Source organism: Euprymna scolopes, chromosome 1 (genome assembly GCF_053919585.1).
Source record: "Euprymna scolopes isolate OS-2025 chromosome 1, ASM5391958v1, whole genome shotgun sequence".
NCBI classification, from domain to species: domain Eukaryota; kingdom Metazoa; phylum Mollusca; class Cephalopoda; order Sepiida; family Sepiolidae; genus Euprymna; species Euprymna scolopes.
In genome coordinates this window covers 76665782-76689369 of record NC_136482.1, presented here as the reverse complement: position 1 = coordinate 76689369, position 23588 = coordinate 76665782, and positions in this window count along the sequence as shown.

The following is a 23588-nucleotide window of genomic DNA, read 5'->3' as shown; positions in this document are numbered from 1 at the left end:
TGCATGTGGTTCTTGCTGGTCTGGAAAACAGGTTAAAACGTGACCATTTGTGATAGGGAATGGGATATAGAGAAGTTATGTGTTGTGCTACCAGCTGCGTCTGTGTGAGTAGAAATTCCAAGCCAGTTGCTGTGGTGGACATTGAAGTCATCAAATACATGCACTTGTATATATCGAGGCAATTCTTGTGTCTGTGCTGTCAGAGACTTTGTTTATTAGGGTACAGTCTTGGGTCGAGGGAAAGCGGTAGAGAAAATAAAAGTATCTAATGTTATGTTACATGTTATGACGAAAGCACATAAAGACGTGATCGTCCGCTTCTAGTTTAGTTTCTCTAGTCAAAGGGAGGGTGTTTCGAATATAGACTCCAAGTCCGTGCATATGTCTGTCAGAGTCCTTACGACAGAGTTTGAAATATTCGGTCATGTTAAAGTAGTTAGAGGGGATGGAGGAGTGTAGGTTAGTCTCACTTAGTGCTAAGATATCCTAGGTGTTAGGAGAAATGCTTCAACATCATTTAAATTAGTTCTAAGCCAACAGATATTCGTAAATACAAGCCTCAAAGGAGGAGGCAGATTAGTTTTGTTTGTGTTCTGGCCTGATCTTAGCGAAATCTTTTAGTGTACTGTCATTTTTTTATTAAATGTATAATATTTTTCTCGCCCAAGAAAGTACTAATTTTTTGGCAAGCTGATTTTAAATATAGCATAAATAGATCCGACAATTCTATTCTCGGCTCCCCCAGCATATCGTCTCACTTAAAACAACACACTAGTCGAACTGCCGAAAGATGGCACGTTACGACGTTTTTTAAATCTTGTTGAACGTAGAGCTGAATTCAATATAAGACGATCCATATAAGTCATGTATTAAAAACAGACGGTTTTAGCAAAGAAGTTGTGAACTTGCGATATTTTTTTATTAGATGCAAATCCTAATATAAATGATATTTATTTCAGTATTTGATTCATATTTGTATTAGATTCTTCTTTACTAAATGCATAATTCTACTGTTTAAATTTATTACTGAAATTTACTGTCAATTAGCAGATTGTAATTCGCTTGCAACTTTTCTCCAAATAAACGCATTCTCCAATTTAGAATCGAATGTCTGTCCACAACAAAATAAAAACAAAACCGTCGTCGTTATACTTTAGTAGACTTATCAAATACTAATATTTATAAAGCACCGCCTAGCGTCGAATATGTGTGGAAAAAGCCAGACAAATTTCATTTAAATAACCCCGGAAATGGCTCGAGGAAAACAACTGATATTTCGCATGAATTACATACGTAAGGTAAATAAGTGAGTTCTTTCTTTATTTCAGTTAGTGTGAGGAAAACCTATCGCCATACTTTTCCCTAAATATATAATTTGATTTCATATTATTATTATTATTATTATTATTATTATTATTATTATTATTATTATTATTATTATTATTATTATTTAAAGACAGTGTAGACAATGAATTGTGGATGCATTTTTCTGACAAGCGAATAATGAAAAAATGTATTCTAAGTCGGCAGTATTTTTGTGTGAGCAGTCGCCTGAAATATCGGAAATTTTCTGTTTATATGTCTATCCTTGTAGACATTATATTTAGAGTGGTGGTGAAGGTAAACGTTTTAACTGGTCTGATTTTCTCCGCCTTATAGTCAGGGATTCGAACATTGGATTAACCACAAAGGAGTCTCTCCTATCAGCAGGTGTGAAGTACTAATGCTGCTGTATTCCCATTTGGTCAATGGATTGTGGACCATGCAGTAGTTCCTGATGGGCTTCACGATGCAATATAAGTGGGAGATTGTTATGGCTTTACCTTACCATAGGCTAACAAAAATATTTCCTCGTTTATTTTTGTCTCGTATTTTCTCTCTCAGCCCTCCTCTAACCAAATCTGCCGATATGTTCTACAAATCCAAAAACTACATAATAAAACATCTCCAGAAAAAATACACGGTTAAACCCAAAACTCCAACTTCCAACATAGACCCCTCCCACTACCTCGTCTCCTAAAACATCACGGGTTCTCTGTTCCAGCCTCTAAGCCAATTACAAGGGACCAAACCAGACCCATGATTCCTTAGCGAAACTGAAATAGGATCAACTATTTCTCTAGATCGTGATTAAAATATACTCCAACGTAATATCAAAAGAGGGTTGTTGATGTGGTACAGACATCTCAAATTGATCATATCCTGTCTGTTCATCTTTCGGTTAACATTCAAGTCCGTGGAGATTTCAATGATTATGATGAGGAATAGTTAGTCCACTCAAACAAGACAGATGATGCGTGGAGGTGTAGTCAAAATTTATTCATTGCTAATGAGCTTACTTAGATTGTTCACGAACACACGCATTCTCCTGACACTGGCGGTCAGTATGCAAGTCTCCAAGATCTCTTTCTCAAAACTTGTTCTGAACTAAGTTTATCCTATATTCTGTCCCACTGGGATCCTCTGACCACGATGGTATTACACAAGAATACTACGATGCAATTCTCTACCTGTATAAGTGCAAGGTACGTCCAAGAATAGAGTGTTACCTCCACATCTGGGTAGGAGCTGCTAGATGCAATTTATTCTGTTCTGATAGTGTTCAATATAGACTTCGAAACTTAGTCGGGAATGCCATTTTCTCTTTCCTGCAATCTTTTCCAACAGAAGAGACATAGCGAGCCTGTCTCTGCTTTGTCCTAATTTTCATGGCAACTGTTCGTCTGAGCTCTAATCTATGGCCTCTTTTCGCCAAACTTTCACGATAAACACTCATCTAACTGAAACCACTATCAATAATCCTCCACTTATTATTTGACTAAACCCAAACGTAGATTTCGTGAATAAAACTTATTTCTTAGAACTGCACGCCTGTGGAACTCTGTTGTGTTTTCCTGCTTTCCAACTGACTAAAATATCGTCGTCTTCAAGTTCAAAATAAAAAAGTTCTTGATGAGCCGTCCTCTTTCGTAATCCAATTCACCAAATTTGCGCTACTAACAACATTATAGGAGTGTCACAAACATAAATATCTATGAGTAATCTTAGGATGAGATTGAAGACTAATTACGTAGAACAAGAAGATAGTTGAGTCGAAGATGGATGCCCGAGGGATTGCAGCATTAATACAGTGAGCTTCTGATTTCTGACCATCACCACTACGCTTATGAACCTAGCAGAGAGAAATGATTTAATGATTGAGACGATAGTGTCCCATTGACTAATGTACACTCATTAACCGTTTATCCTCGAGTGACCTCCGGGGCAATGATAAGTGGTGACTCTTATGTGAAAAAAACTTTAAATACATCATAATATTATATCCCGAGTTGCTGAGATTTCATTGCCTCTTAATGCATAACATATAAGTTGTTCCCTAGGATTCTTAGCAATATATGAAAACCTTCTCCTCAATAAAACTATAGAACATTAAAGTCATCAAACACCTTCAGTGATGCCACTGAACGAAGAATGGTCGATGTCAATTAAGATATTCATACTTACAGCAGATAATACACGTGTCTGTGTTTCTTATCATTTTTTTAAATCTATTTTCTGGTGAAACCAATAAACTTTAAAAAAAATTGACTTGTTATTTCATTTAAATCTAACAAACGTGCTTAACATTTTACGTTTGCATGGTGGAAATATCTCCATTTCTTCTTTTATGTAAAGAGTATAGCATAAATCTATTTCAACAGTATCGATGATATAATTTGATAGCTATTTCTTGATTATCGACCTAAGTATGTGGTGAATTATACTATATTATATTGTTTATGTCTAAATATATTTGAAACTAGCATGGTTACTCGGCGTTGCCTGGTTTGACATGAAGCTCCGTTTGAAACACGCCTGCTATACTAATCATTTTCATCAAGGGTAACCAAGATACACCCACAACAATTTCAAAATTAAAAGAACGGATAAGAACATGTAAATGTAATCGGCCCCCCAAAAAAGTATCCGATACGCTCTCCACCAGGTATTTCGGCAGAAGGGATCACTGACCTAAGAACACTCACGATTTTGTGGACCTAAAAAATCGCGTGTGTTTATTTTTATTTTGGTAAATGTGTAGTTTAGCGGCGTAAATTATTTGTCAGACAAAAAATTATAAAAACTATTTATTTTTATCTAAAACACATTGTTATCTTTTCAACATTTATATTTATTATTCGAGGCCGCTATATTGATTTTTAAACTCTTTCATGAACTATGTTTTTAGCCGACATATTTTTTTGTAATAAAAGAGTGTAAAAGAGGCCAAATTTGGCCTTAAAAAGGCCAATTTGTCAAACCTAAAACAAGGCCAACTTTTAAATGTGTAAGGCGTGCACATTTAGTTTAATAAAAAATGATTAAAAAAAAGAATTTTTTTTTTGGAGGGGGAGGATATTTCAGCCTTGGGTTAAATAATGTTTTATTAAAAAATAAATAGTTTTTATATTTGTTTTGTCTGTCAAATAATTCACACCGCTAAACTACACATTTACCTTTATTTTTGGTGAGGGCACTTTTTACTGGCTTTTTTTGTAAATAAAGGAAATTTTCGATTTGCTTTGATTAGGGGGGGTGCTTTTCGATTTGCTTTTTATTTGTCGTTTTATGTTTCTAATGTAATCCACTCCCCCAAATTTAATTTGTATATTTTGAGATGTGTGTTTTTTTATTAAATTGTTCGGTGAAAATAATTAAATTCCTAGTCATTTTATGTTTCCAATGTACCGCCCAATAGAAAAATTATCGATTTCTGTATAGCCGTCTAAGGAACAACATAAAACAAACAAATGAAGTATGTTTAGTTGTTTCGTAAATGTTTTTTTTTGTTTGAATATTTAAAAAAAGCAATAAAAGCCAAACATTATCCTATCTACACGGAATTATTTTTCCAGCTAGAAACTTAGTGAAATTACCAAATGATTTTATTTGGCGAACGTTTGTTTTTTTCATGCATAGCATCCAGGGGCAAATAACTCTAAAAAAGTTTTTAAAAAAGGTCGATGTTGGAAATAATAATTCCAATAAAATTAAATTAAATATATTATCAATATAATTGTTGTTTAAAGTTTATTAAATACTTATTTTAAATAGACTTATTTAAACAATTCTCTCGCTATAAAATTAACTATAATACCGCTTTTTAGTAAAATCGATTTTTCTTAATATCATATGCAAATAAGGTGATCTGTTACCTGCATATTTTTTTGCAAGAATCATATATATATAGAAAGAACTGAAGGATTAAAGTAAGACACGTTTGTATATATTAATCAAATTGTCAACAAACAAACAAGCAAACAAACAGACAGGAATATGAAATTTTATATATAGATATAGGTTTACGTAAAAACAATAACACCAAAGTAAGTTGCGCGTGCCTTTATGTATGTTTGACTAATTGCAAAAAAAAAGTAATTTAATTACCCTTTTTAGTATATTCCCTGAGGAATAGGATTGAAAACAAGTTTCAACTTGGCAAATTGTTCTCGTATACATATTCAATTTATTTCTTATTTTTAGTGAGAGAGAAATCGATTTTGGGGGGAGACGAAGATGAGTCATAGTCGACAAAAGCAACATAATTTCAAATTTCTAATAGACAGAGAAGTTGCAAAAATGTTTTCAACCGATGCAAGATAAACCCGTAAATGATGTGTTTTACTACATTTATTAAAAATGATAATTGGGTGAAATGTATATATTGTACTTCATTAAAAGATGAATACAGTGGCCCGATATTTCTGTGGATTAACATTTTTCGACAAAGCCAATACTTGTATAAACACAGGAAGCATTAAAATATCATAAATATGAGGTGATTTTTATAAATACTACTAATTCTTTGAGAGCTAACTTTTATATGGAGAAATATTTAATATAGAGAGATCCGTCGATTATAGGTAATGTCCTAAAAACCGGATACGTTTAGTACAAATTATAGGAAAAACAGCCATGCCATGCCTGTTTCTCTGCTCTCCTAATTCGAGTCAGTACAAAATGACATGTCTGATTTTCTTTTTATAAATACATCTTCTAAGGTGAAATATTGTTAATTACATTCTGTCAATATTTTAATTATATAATTATCATATTTGTTTTGAGTTGCTAAACATTCTAATCCCTATATATATTTATATATATATATATATATATATATATATTTTACACAGTGACCACCACTTATCAAGGTCCGGAAGCCACTCAGGGATAAGGGTTATTGCAAGTACATTACGTTAGTTTGGAGATTTGATGAAGTGTTTTCTTAAGGGGGCGGTTCATTAGGAATTTGTTAAGATTGAACTTTAAGACATCCAAGTTGTAGTCCGGTGGGAAGCAGGCAGACGGAACAGAGTTCCACAGGCGTGCAGTTCTAAGAAATAAGCTTTGTTCATGGAATCCGCGTTTTGATTTAGGAACAGATATAGAGGGGGGAAATTTTTCACAGTGGATTCAGCTAGACGGGTGTTTTTTCGTGAAAGATTGGCGTGGGGGGGACCAGAGATTGGAGTTAAGATGGGCACCTGTCATGGAAATAGCGATAAAACAAGGATATGCTCGCAACGTCTCTTCTGTGGGAGAGAGGTTGCAGGGCAGAGAAAAGGGCATCCTCCACTAAGCCACGATGTCTATTTTGTACTCTGTCAAGGCAGGATAGGCTGTTTTTAGCAGCTCCTGCCCAGATATGGCAACAGTATTTCATCCTTTAAAAGTATCCGAGAGAGAGAGAAAGAGGAGGCGTTTGGACGATGTCAAAACATCGTTAATTTACTGCCCACACAGAATCATCCCTATAGCGTAATGGTGAGAAGCCTTGACTGTCATTTGCGCGGTCGGGTTTCGATTCTGGCTTCGAGTTGTCTGTCTAGCCGGACTGATGAACTGTGAAACAGCGAAACAGTACTGTATGTGGATGAACATATATATATATATATATATATATATATATACATATATATATATATATATATATATATATATATATACGACGATGATGGTGATATATATCATATCATTACATATATATATATATATATATATATATATATATATATACATGACGTTGCTATATATATATATATATATATATATATATATATATATATATATATATATATATATATATATATATATATATGACGTTGCTGGTGAGTTGGACATATAACACATATCTGATTACGTTTTCGCCGGTAAAGCAGATGCTCATGCGTCAAAATTAAAAATTAATGAACTTGGTATGGAATAAGACGACCATACATTTTTTTTGTGTTTACGCTGAGTAAATTCTTATGTTAAACAACGTAATTTTTCAGGTTCTTTTTACATATGGATTTAGGTCATATGTCTCGAGAGCTATATGTTTGGATTTCGATTATAGCTGACAGCACACAAGTCATATTCTTAAAAGTGTTATCAATTAATATATATGGCACAACATAATAATCGATAGAGAGTTGGTTCTATATCAATAAACATGATATCTGCATGAACTGAAATATAACATTTAAGCGTATTTTACAACACTATTTACTTGGCCACGTAGTGTAATCTCAATTAAAAAAGTGAGAGAGGTGAACGCACAGGATTAATATATAGGTGATTTTAAACAAATATTATTGCTGTCTTAATACGTTGGTGTAAAGACTGAATTATAACATCTTCTGTATTATCTCGACTTTATTGCGTGCAACACACCATTAATTAAATATTTAGTAGGTATTAAATGTGTAAGGGAAGATTATACTCGTTTCAGCGCTAATAGATTCCAACGGAATGATGAAGTATTTTATCAAAAAGAAAAAAGTGGACTGTGATATCCTGTTATATCTGTCTAAGATTTCACGAATACAAGTGATATAATGAGGCAGTTAATGCGATCTAATTCATAAATTGTTGTGTAATTTACTACGACAATTAACCAAGTAATTGGGGTACCTCACGCATTGAAATAAATACTCCGTTATTTATATTGTTGGTCTTTACCTATTTTGCCCAATGTATTCAAATGTATATGGAAATGTTGATTACACGATTAAAACTGATTTATTTTATTCGATTATTTAAAAGGTATCATCATTTACTGCATAAAAGCGTAAACCTTTAATAAGACTATTGTTTAATGCAGAAATAAACACATTAATTGGAATAATGCGTGTGTACATAACATATACGTATTATATACAAATATATATATATGCCTCTCTTCTCTCTCTCTCTCTCTCTCTGTCTCTCTCTCTCTGTATATATTTATATATATAGAGAGAGAGAGATAGAGAGAAAGAGAGAGAGAGAGAATATTAAAATAATTATCTCAGGATAAGTATTGATAATTATCCGAAGAGAGCATATGCATGTTTATAATATCAACGCCCGTTCTTGTATCTTGCAAGTGTTTAATGTAACACATATTTTATTTAATGTTCATATATATATATATATAATGTACAATACGGCAAACATATATTTAAATCATTCTTCATACAACACAATGATAGGACATCAGTATACGTCATTATCAATACACTAGCGTGGGTATGGGGCGAAAATACGCTTTAATATGATATTTAAATTTATCAAGGTTTCGTATATCTATATAATTATAAAACTCAAATGACCTGGTAACGGGTGTTGTAATCCACATCCGGTTTACGATTCATGGTTGCGTATGCTTACATAAACATAAACCCATAACAGCGTAAACAAATAAACACAAATCGCTACTTTTTCAGAATTTGACCAGCGGACTGAAATATTTAGTTTTTATTTAGAAATTATTATTTAACATGGGATGGGTGTGGATGTTTTGCAATTATTCTGCATTACAACTATACTGTCGTAATTTTCTTACAAATAAGTCAATTTGACCTGTTGACAACTATAATAATCAGCGCGAAAATAAAACGTATTGTTTTACTGTGTACGTTTTCAGCGTCCCAAATGTGTTTTTCGCGTTTACTGCTGTTAGAACATGATAAGAAGTCTCACTTAAACGAAAGCAGAACAATAGTTTTCTTAAAAACACTCTAATTGTACAAAAAAAGTTGCAAATAGAAAAGCATTGTCTTAGTTTTATTGATCTCATGATTAACATATTAATTAAATATTTGACCCAATGAGTCATGAATGTTTGTTTAAAATAAATGAACAAAGTTACATTTTATTTTCATTTTCATATATATATATACAAAAATCCATTCCTAACATGGGGAGAGTGTTTTTAACTATTCTGTACTTTCAACTAACAATTTAATTTTAAAAGGCTATATAAAAATTTGAATTTAACTTTAAGTATTATGGTATCTTTTCAGTGCACATTTACCTATAAGTATGGGAAACCACTTATAATTCAATGGATGTTATTTTTTTTAAATCAATTATAAACAGAACAACTCATACAAATATATGTATATTCTTTTTCATTTTAATATATTTTCATAGAAATGTTTCTGTTATGTCACAAAAAAACTATTTTCTTTACGTCACAATTGTCACGCACATTCATCCTTTCCATAGTTAATATAATAAAATGACCCAATCGGTCACGGGTATTCTAGCATTATCTACGAGTCATGATTTCAAAAGTAAATATAGTATTTAGTTGCTATCATCTAGAATCGAAAATGAAACTGTAGCCGGTGATGTTACCTCTGCACCGACGTGAAACGCATAACAATCAACATAAAAATATTAATTTAAAATGAACTAAGATGGATGTACAAAATGATTAACAATTTTGACAATTTTGACCCCTTAAAAACAATTGTAACCAATTAAAAGCCATAAGGAAACGGCACATAAAAAATCCAATTATCTGAGGCCTTTAGCGCCGGTCTACCACTTTAAATTTATGGGGAGATAGCGTTTAAAAATATGGAGACAGACAGACACACAGATAGCCGACAGTAAGACGGTCAGAAAAACCGACACATACAGCCGTTTATGTATTAGATTAATGCTTATAGATTGTATAATGTAACAAAATATTTCCGATTGTTTATTTAACTTGAGCGACGAAAAAATGCTGTACAACCGTTTTTCTCTCAAACAAAACCGTTTTCGCAGACCTGAGCTGGAGTGGTAGTACATATTAGGATCCCAACTATGGGTTAAATAGAAACCGACTATATATTCTATCAAAAAATTTTCGTCAAAATCACTGGATTCGGCATTAAATAACCTGAAAAAGGTTGATATGCCGTAAACAAAAACAACAAAAAACAACCAAACAAAAAACCTGACGTCTTTGCTGTTACGACTACCGCCAAACCGGAAATAACTTATGTTTAAATTAAGGCTAGACAATCGAAAGGAGGGATGCCTTTAAAAATATCGGTGAAAAAGCGACCCCCCTGTGGAAAAGTATCCAATTGAAGGTGAACATTTGAATGTTTTTAGACATTTTTTCGATATTTGTCGTCTGAAAGGTCGAGTTTTTAAACAATACACCTATTGGTAAAATCCGTCGCCTCGGTCGAAAGTTTAAGGCAGACATACATACATACATACATACATACATACATACATACATTTATATATTGGTAACTAAAGATTTTCGACCCAAACCGATTAAAAAGTGGGCCCTATCTCTGAATACCCTTTATGTAAAATTTTAAATGTTTAGACCAGAAATTGTCGGAGTAATTTGGTAGAGACCGCCGAGGTCAATTTATTTAAACATTGACCCCTATTCTGACCCTAAACATTTATTGTTTTTGGCTCAAATCAAGTTATTAAGTTATATCCTTGTCCACGGAACCTATATCTAAGATTTCAACTGTTTATAACGAAAATTTTCGGAGGAGTTTGGTAGAGTTCTCAACCGTTAAACTTTGATCCCTTGACATCCAAATTTCTAGCCAAAAACCGATCACACAGATTTTCCCAAATGTCAGTACCCTGTATATCAAATTTCGAGCCTGTAGATTGAAAACTGACAGAGTTATTTTGTTAGAAAATGTACACACACAGACACACACATACACGTTCACTTATATATATATATATATATATATATATATATATATATATATATATATATATATATACTAGAATTTCAGTCCGGCATGGCCCGGGTGTTTGGAGGTGTATGTTGAGAAAAAGAAGCGTTCTTTTTTTATTTGACCCCTAATATTACCCTTAACATTTATTGTGTTCGGCTCAAATCAAGTTATTAATTTTGAGTCATGTCCAAGGAACCTATATTTAAAATTCCAAGTGCTTATACCCAAAATTCTGGGAGGAGTTCGGTAGAGTTCTCAAAAGTCAAATCGTTGAACTTTGACCCCTTAATAGGCACATTTCTGGCCATAAACCGATCACAAAAAATTACTTGACATAAACGTACTTTGGAAACTTTTAGCAAAACTCAATTTTCGGTAATTATGTTCGAAACTATATTCATTAATAATTGTTTTTCTATCTTCTCATCCTAATAACCTCAGTGTTGATGGGTGTCTCTTCAGATTTTAAAATATTTTGTTTTCGATTTTCTTTTAACCAAAAATATTCAAACTTCTATTTTTTTCATCTTTTTATTCATATTCCGTCATTTTTTTCTTTCTACTTAAGAGTTTTATTTTATTTTTTTACTACTTAACAATTTTAGAAATCTTTCTCTTCAGGTTTTATATCGTAAAACATACACAAGGGAATAATAACATTCCATTTCTTTTACCAAAGTAAATATTCTTATTCGATTTTGTTCTACTTTTGAATCAATTACTTTTCAGATTCAGTATATTTTTTTAATTTATAATCTTTTTTTACTGTCCGTCGTCCTATTCACTTCCAAACACGTATTATGAAGAATAAGGATCGTACTAAAATAATGACTAGCTTATTTGTATTATAGATTTTCAAATAACACTTCATATGCACAGACAGTGACATAGACAGTTATATTTTAATTAACCGTCATAATTAAAAAAGACGACAATCCGTATTTCGCACTGTATTTACTCATGGTCAGAACAAGTATTAGAACATTGGTCATGTCTGCATTTGGGCGGCAGTGAAAACCAGTGAATGCCAAATGTAAAAGTAATGAGTACTCGCCACAGTCCAATTATGCTCGTCAGTTACCGACAATGGCCGCCAAAAACCGCCACTAACCGCAGTTAATTGTATCACCAGCAGTTACCGCTTCAAACAGCAGTAATGGACTCGGAAAATGTAGCACTCGACTGTGCTTAACAGCGCCGCAATCGACAGGCAAATGCATTGAAATGAATGACAGTAGCCAACGTAAAAGGTATAGAGCCTGCCACATAATGACAGTGTCTGAAAATTGAAGAAAATTGAAGACAGGCAATTTACCGGACATCTGCCGCCAGTGTCCGCGCCTCTCCACAAGAAACAGTAAGGAATTGAAAATCACTATCAAACACCATTATTACTATCAGTAATCAACAGGGCCCGCCACTGGATAAGAGTACTATACACTGGATTATAGTACACGGTAGTGAAAACACGCATTTCACTTCAGAACAGGATACTGATGATGGTATGTGACTGAAAATTACGCAATGCAAGTAACCGCCACAAAAAAAAACAAAAAAAAAAAAACGCAGTGATCACCAATGCCCGCCATTGGAGACAGACACTTTGATTTCAGCTCAGTCCAATTGAGGCCGATACCGATTATGACTGCAATTGAACATCGGGAACCGACAGTAACAGTTGGAAGGGTAGTCAGTCTTAATAAGTAAAATTGAAGTCTTAAAACAGCACTAACCGCCAGTAAATATCATTGCAAACCACACGTATCCAGAATTTTCCAAAAGTTGATGGCAGACAATTTCAGTTCAGCGAAATCAGATGGAGGCCTACACTGAACATAACCGCCAGCGACTGCCAGTTGCAAAGTAGCCAGTACCTACTAGTACTATATATTACCCGCCAGTATTTGCTAGTATCTTCATATAATCATCCCAAACCAACACTAAACGCCAGTAAACACCAGTGATTACGAGGAAAGCCATTAACTTCAATTACTATAAACTGTTATGCAATGCCTGACAATGAAAGCCAAATGTTTTAATATTAGTTACGGCCGCCTGTGCCCACTATTTTGCAGGGTTGATAACAGTAGTTTATTTTATTTTCGGGGGGGGTATACTGAATTACTACGTAGATACACGGGTCTTGCTAGTACATTCAATTTTTTTAAATGAAAGTTTTAAAATAGCTGTTACTAATATTTGACATGGAGTATTAAATTTGATGATTATGTTTACGAAAAAATATTTATCTCATAGATAGTCATTTTAGTAGTAAGGTTTACAAGCATTCTAATATACTTAGTCAGACTTAATATTTTATATCCCACACATACATTTCAATATTTACGTTTTTACCGAATAAATTCCATTTATAGGGTGAATATCGCGTTTGCTTGATGATATATGTGTGTTTCCGTTGACCAGGAATTAAATAATTATTGTAGGATCAAATTTGCAAGTGATACATCTCTCGTTAACATTATCATGAGCATACCATATATATGCAGGAAATAGAGCGTTTAAAGGAAATCTCGATCAATTTTAAATTTATTCACTCTGTTTCGCTATTCTTAAATTGCAAGTTCCTGCAATACAAGGATAAACAGGGAAGACAATAAATTTCGTATAACTAATATTTATTTATATCATTTATAGTAGGTCTCTACAACATAATGTTGCAAAAGTATTATGTTTGTCTGTACATTCATATCCATGTAGTGATATTTAATAGAAATACGTGATTAATCTAACGGGAAATTAAGCAGATTACATTGTCAAATCATGAAACTATGAAAGGTAGATTATTGAAATTAATGCTTAATTATTTTTCACAACTTAACTTGTAGCCCAATCTAAATGAAAGTCTGGATATTCTTATATATGAATTAATCATACTAAGCATAAGAATTTTAATTGTTATAGTTTAATTTTATAGAAAATAGATTACCCAAATAATATAAACACGGGCAAAAGCTATATTAAGCTAGACATAATATAAATTTGATTTCATATGCTGATATCTATGTTTGGGACGATAAAATTGTCGCCATTGTAATGCCAACATGATTCCATTTCCGTTTCATGAAACAATTTTTTATTGATGTAGACTATTTACTAGTTGGTCAGTAGTATACTTATTCCGAAAGCAGTAAGAGCATTGTATCATGTCTGAAGTGAAATATTCAACGAGTGAATTCGGATATGCGCCGCCGTACAACATTTGCCGATCAAAGTTATGACAACAGGACCATTGCCAGTATCCTTGAAATGCATCGCTGGTTTGCCATGAATAACAGGGACGTGCAAAGAGTAACGACAGAGTAAGGAGTTTACTACCAGGTGTATGGTTTAGGTGTAGTTTAAAGTGAGTACCAAATCATGCCGCCTCACATATTCGAATTTGGCTTGAAAGTCAACATCTAAATGTATCTGGATGTGCCGAAAGTGTGGTAATCCCTTAGTGCAATAAATAACCGTTGGTAGTCCCTGAGTGTGGCAGCCCGACACGACGCTGGCTAAGTTCAAAGGTATCCATGCCTGGCTTCAGAAGAAGTGCAACAACTGTGTACCCTTTTTCATACTAGCTTCTCCCCTCCCCCGATCTAAACACGCTGCCCTACTTCGTTTGGTCATACGTCAGGAACATTACCAATATGACCCTCCACAACACGAATATCAGTCTGATTGTTGCTGCTCGGCGAATATTCATCGCGCTCCTTCTGGCGGTGTGGGAAAGGTGTGCTCTCAGTTCCCGACACCTATCGATTACCTGATTTAATCTGACTACAACTACATTAAATATATGTCAGGTCTACTACATAATAAGTTACTTAAATTGATTTTTTCAATAAAAGTTTTTTTAATAAAATTTAGTGTTATGTTTTTAACGCAATACTTTTATATTTCCACTCTGTACATGCACAAACACACACACACACACCCAAACACACACACATGCACACGCACACACACATACACACACACACATATATATATACATATATATACATACATATATATATATATATATATATATAAATATATATATACGATGTTTCCAGATTGTTGTTCGGAAATTTAAAATTGTCATAAAATCTCGAAAATTCAGACTGTTATTGCTATACATCTTATAAAATGGCTGAGCAATGTTTATGATTTCAGATTCTACTGAACAGCTACAGCAGGAAATGGAATACACCATAATATAGCATAATTGTCATAGCTGCTGAATTTCAAAAATGTAATATGACCTTGGAGACACTTAATAAGGACTTACTAAGGACGATTATTTCGTCGCAATTCCATTTCTATTATTCCTATATATATATATATATATATATATATATATATATATATATATATATATATATATATATATATATGTATATATATATACTAGCAAAAGTACACGTCGTTGACTGGGTTCAAAAACAGCCTACAGAAAATGGACTTTGATTTATTAAAGTATGATATGCTATTAAAAGGAAGGGTTGTAAAGAGATAACTTCGAATTCGGGAATATCAAAAACCAAGGAAAAATTATACCATATATCTTCAAACTGAAACATAATTATCAAAGTATACTTACGCAGATAGATATGAAAAGTCTTTATTAAACTGTGTGCCTATTTCCATTTTATGGAGACCAGGCGCGAACACAGACCCCACACTTTTATTATAGCATCCCTATTGAAGTTAAAACACACTTATCAAAGTATTATTATGTACATCTATATCAAAAACACTTGTAAACGTTATTTTATGTTTCAATTTTGTATTTCGATACTTTGTTGACCAGGGGCGAACGCAGACCCCACAATTTTAATGAACCACCGTTCTGCAAGGTCAAACATACCCAGTCCTGTGTCTCGATACATTTTCTATCATTATATGGAATCAGTTCTTTTTTTTAAATAGTCAAACATATAGGAGCCTATTCGTTACCAGACACAGACACACACGCATATACACACACACATTCAGCTTTAGATTACATATATATATATATATATATATATATATATATATATATATATATATATATATATACATAGTCTAAAAAAGATATATATACTTAGTCTAAAAAATCTTTGAGTAAAAAAAGCAAAAATAAAAATAAAATGTAGTATAAATTCCCGAAACAAATAAATTCAACCATATCGAAGACTTAGCACGCATATGATCTGACTCATAAAAAGTTTATAATTATAAAAGAGAATTTAACTATAAAAGGATGAAAAAAACCTCAAGGAAAATTGTTAAATAGAATTTGATTTAGCACTTGGATACACCGACTTCTCATAAGTCTATAATTATAAAAGGGAATTCAACTATATAAAGATGAAAACAAACAAAAAAACCTTGACATCTTTTAAAAAATAGAATACGGAGATCCTCAGCTGCCTACCATGCAGCTGTTTCGGAGATTTAAAAACAGGATAGCTGTAAGATACATGGCTCTTTAATGGAGAACATTACTTCCCCTATAATAAAATATAGAACAATACAGTTATTACTTATTCTTATATAAAAGAAAATATAACAAAATAAAAATATGAAATACTAATAATATATATGCGTAAATAAATTAATAAAATTGCAAGATCCATTTTGCGACATATTTACTAGCATATAAATGCTGTATGAATACAAATGCATAATAGCTTGAAACTTTTGGTACCACAAAAGCCAGATTGATAAAGGGAATGAAAACTAGCCATACAAAGCTAAACACCCAATTTAAGCTGATGTACTTACGTCACACACACACACACACACACACCCACGCACGCACATATATGTGTGTGGGGGTTTGCGTATCTGTGTCTTATTATTTAAATCACAACTTTAGAAAAATAAACAGAAAATTTACTCTATAATAATATATACGAAATCTAAATAAACCAAATATGTTTTTCATGTGTATTTGCGACCAGGCTACTCCGGGACCCACTGCTAACGTACGTAAATGCTTTTCAATGTTAACAAATGAACAATCATATCCACTTACGTTGAACATCCACAGAATACCAACATCAATATATTACATATGAAAGAGTCCGTTTTCAATTTACACAGGTCCTGCTAGTATATATAAACCATAGACATTTCACATTATTCAAAACGGAAAAAATATAGCGAGTTTTCTAGGAATTGGTGCTTTATGCAAAAGTACTAGATGAATATAGCAATATACTCATGCTTGCATTAAATGCTGATCTATATATCTATGTATATATTTTTCAATCTCTCTATTTTTCTCGATTTATGTATGTAGATTTTTATACACACACATATATATTGTATATATATACATACATATACATACATACATATATATATATAATTAAATGTGCTTCAAACGGATCTCAATATTCTTAGTAAGCCGAATCTTATGATAACAAATACAGAATCTCACCCATATGCTACTAGTACCTTCAGGAAAAAATAAAACGCACTAATAGACAGACAGACAGCATAAGGTAAATATAATATAATATATATATATATATATATATATATATATATATTTCTATGCACGCAGAATAAGAGTCCGAGTTTTTGTTTAAATAATAGTATTGTAATTTTCATTTATACAGTACAACTCCTTTAATTTGAACACCCGCTTCGGTCAAATTTGAGGATGCTGTTCAAGTTTCCTGATAAAAAATGTGATGCAGTTAACTTTAATTCTCTAAGAATTAAGAAATAGTAAATCAAATTCATTACTATTTGATACTTCAAGTATATATTAAGCTGAGTTTACGATATATTGCAAGTAAGAATTGTTAAATATTATTACCAGGAAAAAAATATTGAAAATAAAGTAAAGCTACCCTTCCATATTAGGTATTTATTGCCTAAGTTATCATCTACAACACTCATACATTTATGTAAAATACAGTTTTCTTAGTTATTCATTGATTGAGTCTCATTGCAGTTTCTATTTTCATCGATTGAACTCTCGAGCACTGCCATTGTATTCCGTAAGCGATCCGAAAATCTACAATTTCTTGGTTCTGTAACTTCTTTATGATTATATCTCTTCGGAGTGACATTGCTTGCAAAACATAGTTGTCACTAAAGTAAGGACTTTTTTCTGGAAATGTTATAACCGACTCCATGGATTTTTCTACATCATCACATGATATTGCTTCATCAGTGTGTTCTTGGTTATTTATATTAGGGTCAAGAGAATGGAAGCTGTCGTTATTTTCATTACCATTACTGCCTTCCGGATATTGATCAGTAGTTTTCTCATCTTGTTGCACCCACATTTAAACATAATTTGCATTAAGTGATTTAAGAACAGCGTGGTTGGTTGGTAAACCGTTTGGTTCCAAGCATTTTTTCTAGACGAGATGTATTCTCTGTGTTTTTCAGTTCAGAAGCATTTAGCGCTGGGCATAATTTACCCCATGCTTTTGTTAATGTGCTTGCTCAAACTTGATTCCATGCACTTGCGAGAGATAGTAAAATGGCGCTGAAAATCGCTTATACTCAGGGTACTATTTATCATATACATTATGAAATCAATTGTGTAGAAATATTTTAAGTTCACAATAATCCCTTGATCCATTGGTTGGATGAGAGAAGTCCCATTAGGTGGTAAGTAGCACACAAACATATTCTCGCAAGATGACAATAGTTCTGACTCAGAAGGGTGTGCTCTACAATTGTCCAAGAGAAGTAAGCACTTTTAATCAGGTTTACTTAATTCAAGAAAACGCCTCTGGGCAACTGGCACAAATTCTTGCAAAAACATTTTTTAAACTGTTGATTCACCCATCCATTTCGTGAAGAATAGTAGGATACTGGCAAAGGCGACACTCCTTTCAATGCTCGGGGACACTTTGGATTGCTGATGACAAGAAGCTTAGGTTTATGAGTTTCAGAAGCATTAGCGCGTACCATCACTGTTAGTCTTTCTTTTTTTTTACATAGACATCACCACATTATCAAGGCCAAGAGGCTACTCAAGGATAAGGGTTAAAGAGTGTACAGTAGAAATTGGACAATATAGTAATCATTGGTAATGAAAATTTGGTAAATTTGATAACTTATATGGAACGGCTCATCAAGAACTTATTTACGTTAGACTTGAAGACAACCATATTGTAGTCAGCCGGAAAGCAGGAAAACGGAAGACAATTCCACAGGCGTGCAGTTCTAAGAAAGAAGCTTTGTTCATGGAATCTACGTTTAGTTTTAGGCACAGATAAAGAGTGGGGGAATTATTGATAGTGTTTACAGCTAGACGAGTGTTTCTTGTGAAAGTTTGGCGAGGGGGGACCATAGATTGAAGCTCAGTCGAACACTTTCCACGAAAATAACGATACATCAGAGACAAACTCGCAACATCTCTTTTGTGAGATAGAGGTTGCAAGGAAGAGAAAATGACATCTCCTACGAGGCTACGAAGTCTATTTTGAACTCTATCAAGGCAGGCCAAGTCCTTTCTAGCAGCTCCTGCCCAGATGTGGCAACAGTATTCAATCCTTGGACGTACCGTGCTCTTATATAGATAGAGAATAGCATCAGCAGTGAGATATCTACCGAATCGATAGAAAGAGCCCACCATATTTCCAGCGGCCTTGGTAACAGATTTGATGTACGTGTTCCATTTAAGATCAGGAGTAATGGTCAAGCAAAGAAGCTTGTCAAAACTTGAGGCCTCCTGAAGACGAGAGCTATTCATTTCAATTGATGCCAGATGAGGATCAGAATGTTGATGATGTAAAGAGAGAAGCTTGGTTTTAGATGCATTAAAAGTAACCAGCCACTCCTTACTCCATTGTATTACGTGCTCAAGATCAGAGGAGAGAGAATCGGAGAGTACTTGGTCGTTTACTGTCTTAGATGTGCTACCATAAATGGTAGTGTCGTCAGCATAGATGTCTACAAATGATGTAAGGATGTGATTTGGAAGATCATTAATATAGATCAGGAAAAGAGTTGGGCCCAGGATGGATCCCTGAGGGACACCTGCATTAAAACTGTGAGCTTCTGATTGTTGCCCCTCAACTACTACTCTTATGAACCTATCAGAAAGATACGATTTAATAATTGAGAAGACATTTCCAGCTATACCATAGCTAGAGATCTTATGAAGTAAACCTTTATGCCATACCCTATAAAAGGCCTTAGATGTGTCAAGAGCAATTGCCCTAGAAAGGTTGCCTCCGTCGAGAGATTTGCTAATCCTATGAGATATAACTGTAAGCACATCTGCAGTAGATCTAGCAGAACGGAAACCATATTGAGTGTCACTAAGAAGGTTATTTTTGTTGAGATGGTTGATTACTTCTGTATTTAACACAGATTTCAGCAACTTACTCATGACGCACAGGAGAATTATTGGCCTGTACTGAGAGGGGGATGAGCGATCACCTGAATTCTTAAATACAGAGCATAATGATGAAATTTTCCAGGGAGATGGGAAACTATTCTCCTTAAGACAACGTTTAAACAGTTTTGTAAGTATGGGCGCTAGTTCAGGTTGAAGTTTTTTGAGTACTATAATTGGAATACCGCCAGGGCCAGTTGCTTTACTGGAATCAAGGTTTTTGATTAGCTTGGCAACATCACGTAAACGTATACGTATATCACATAGCGTGTTTTCTGATACAGGAGGAAATATTGGGGGTTGGCAGCGTTTAACACAAAGGGTAGAATTAGCTGCAAAGTTCTTGACAAAGAGTTTGACTTTGTCTGATGCTGACGAGATTACCTCATGTCCATTGATAATAGTTGGGATGGAGCACACGATTCTGTTCAGGATTCTGTTTGCTATTTGCCAAAACTGGTGGGAACCAAGCCGCTGCTCAGCTACTTTGGACTTAACAGATTGAGCATACAACTCTCTTGCATTCTTTATTACTTTCTTACAATGGTTGCTGGCAGTCCTGAAAGCGGCTTTAGTTTTCATACATCTATTACGTTGGAAACAGTGGAAAAAGTGATTTCTGTGCGCAATGGCAGCAGCGCATTCTGGAGAGAACCATGGCTGGCTGTTAGGTTTTTGCTGCAACTTTTTCGAGGGTATGAAACGGTCAATACCTACAATTAAACATTCCGTCAGGTCTAATACTATATAGGCCACATACTTTTTAAACATGGAATGCAGATGTAGATCAGATATAAATGTACGGAAGCTATCCCAGTCAACCTTAGTGTATCGATATACTGTACGATGGAGAGGTACGTTTGGGGACTTATTACATTTCATTTTTATCTTAATTGATACAACAGAGTGGTCGGAAGATCCAAGAGGCGACAGAACAGAAACTGAACATAGTTCAGGGCAAGTTGTGAGAAAAAGGTCTAGTAGGCTTGCATACTGGCCGTCATTGTCGGGCACACGAGTGGGTTCCTGAACAATCTGAGTGAGGTCAGAGGCAATGGAGAAATCATGACAGAACCTCCCCTCATCATCGGTCTTGTTAGAGTGGATCAACCATTCGACGTTGTGATCATTGAAGTCACCACATACGGTAATGTTAGCTGAAGGATAAGCAGATAGAACTTGGTCAATTTTCTCAGATATGCTTTGAAAGATAGTAACTCCTCTGTTATTGGGGCGATAGAGAGTAAATATAAATGCCGTAGTGTGAGCTAAAGCAACCCGGGAGCACATATAGGGTAAGTTAGGATCTTCCCTGGAGATGTCCCTACCACATGGAAAGTTATCCCTAATATAGGCACATATTCCATGCCCATGGCGATCTTGGGGGTCAGATTTAGAAGTTAAGTTAGAGTATCCTTTAATTGCGAACTGTTCTAGGGAAATAGCCTGTCCAATGCCAGTTTCACTTAAAAATAAAAGGTCTGGTTTAGTCTCCTGTAATTGGGTTTCAACCTCTGGAAGGTTAGAACGTAGACCCCTGATGTTGGAGAAGGAGACATGGTAGTTTCTTTATTTAATTTGAATCCTTTTATTTTCTGCTCCTGGGATCTGGCTAATATTTTTGTAGTTAAGCACTTCCAATTTAAGCCACTTTCATCAGCGTTGTAGACATCCTCTCGTGTTAAACCATAATGGGCAATTATCGTCTTGAATTTGTCACAATAATTTGATGGTGCAGTTTTTCGCCTGGCATTGTTAAATGTCTTATACCATGTCTACTCTTAAGGCTCCTAAGTCAGCATTCACTGAATTTCATATCTTCTTCGATATTCAACTCTTCATTGAGAGTTTTTACTTAAGCAATTAACATGGCCCCAGATATGGCTACACCTTCATTCCGTTTTGCTATAAGCAATTCATGCAATATTCGATCGAATTCAACTTGCTTTGGTCTGCAAAGAGTCCTTCTTTAGACATGTCTTTATTTGGAGAGAAAGCAGCAGCCTTCAATATTTCCATCTTTTTGATGTAAAACAGTGTACTCTTTCCAATCTTATAATCTTTCAATATAACGCTATTTTCAACTCCAGCACTTAATTTTTCTATAATTTGACGTTTTTCGAGTAAAGTGTCACTTGTTTCCTTGTAGAGTTGCAAGTCCTAGCGATGGGCTGTTTTACACTATTTTAAATATAGCAATCTGAAAAAAAAATTACAGTTAGTGTAAATTAATTATCAATAGCTAATCTACATTAATTACACAGTACATATATTAAAATTTCTGCGCAATATCTGATTAAACGATGTAAACATTTTCACTGCAACTCTGCATCAAATATGCTAATGCAATTTCAATGACGAGACAGTTCAAGTTTAGAGAATGTCCAGGTTTAGAAGAAGTCCAAATGAGAGGAAACCCAAATGAGAGGAAGTCCAACTTTAGAGGAAGGTCAAATTAAAGGAGTATTACTGTATTATTTTTAAATGTGTAAACGAAATCTAGAACAATATTTGCTTAGCATGTTTTGAACCATTAATTTACTATTCAGTTTTAAACACCCGTTCCTTGTGATCAAAATGTATATATATATATATATATATATATATATATATATATATATATATATATATATATAATGATTTAATGATTTAATCATTGTATGATGGTCTGCACATAAGAGCTAATTGACCGACGTTAATTCAAACTGTTGCCACATCTGGGCAGGAGCTGCTAGAAAGGACTTGGCCTGCCTTGATAGAGTTCAAACTAGACTTCGTAGCCTCGTAGGAGATGTCCTTTTCTCCTCCTTGCAACCTCTATCTCACAGAAGAGATGTTGCGAGTTTGTCTCTGATGTATCGTTATTTTCATGGAAAGTGTTCGACTGAGCTTCAATCTATGGTCCCCCCTCGCCAAACTTTCACAAGAAACACTCGTCTAGCTGTAAACACTATCAATAATTCCTCCCACTCTTTATCTGTGCCTAAACCTAAACGTAGATTCCATGAACAAAGCTTCTTTCTTAGAACTGCACGCCTGTGGAATTGTCTTCCGTTTTCCTGCTTTCCGGCTGACTACAATATGGTTGTGTTCAAGTCTAAAGTAAATAAGTTCTTGATGAGCCGTTCCATATAAGTTATCAAATTTACCAAATTTTCATTACCAATGATTACTATATTGTCCAATTTCTACTGTACACTATTTAACCCTTATCCTTAAGAGGCATCTGGGCCTTGATAATG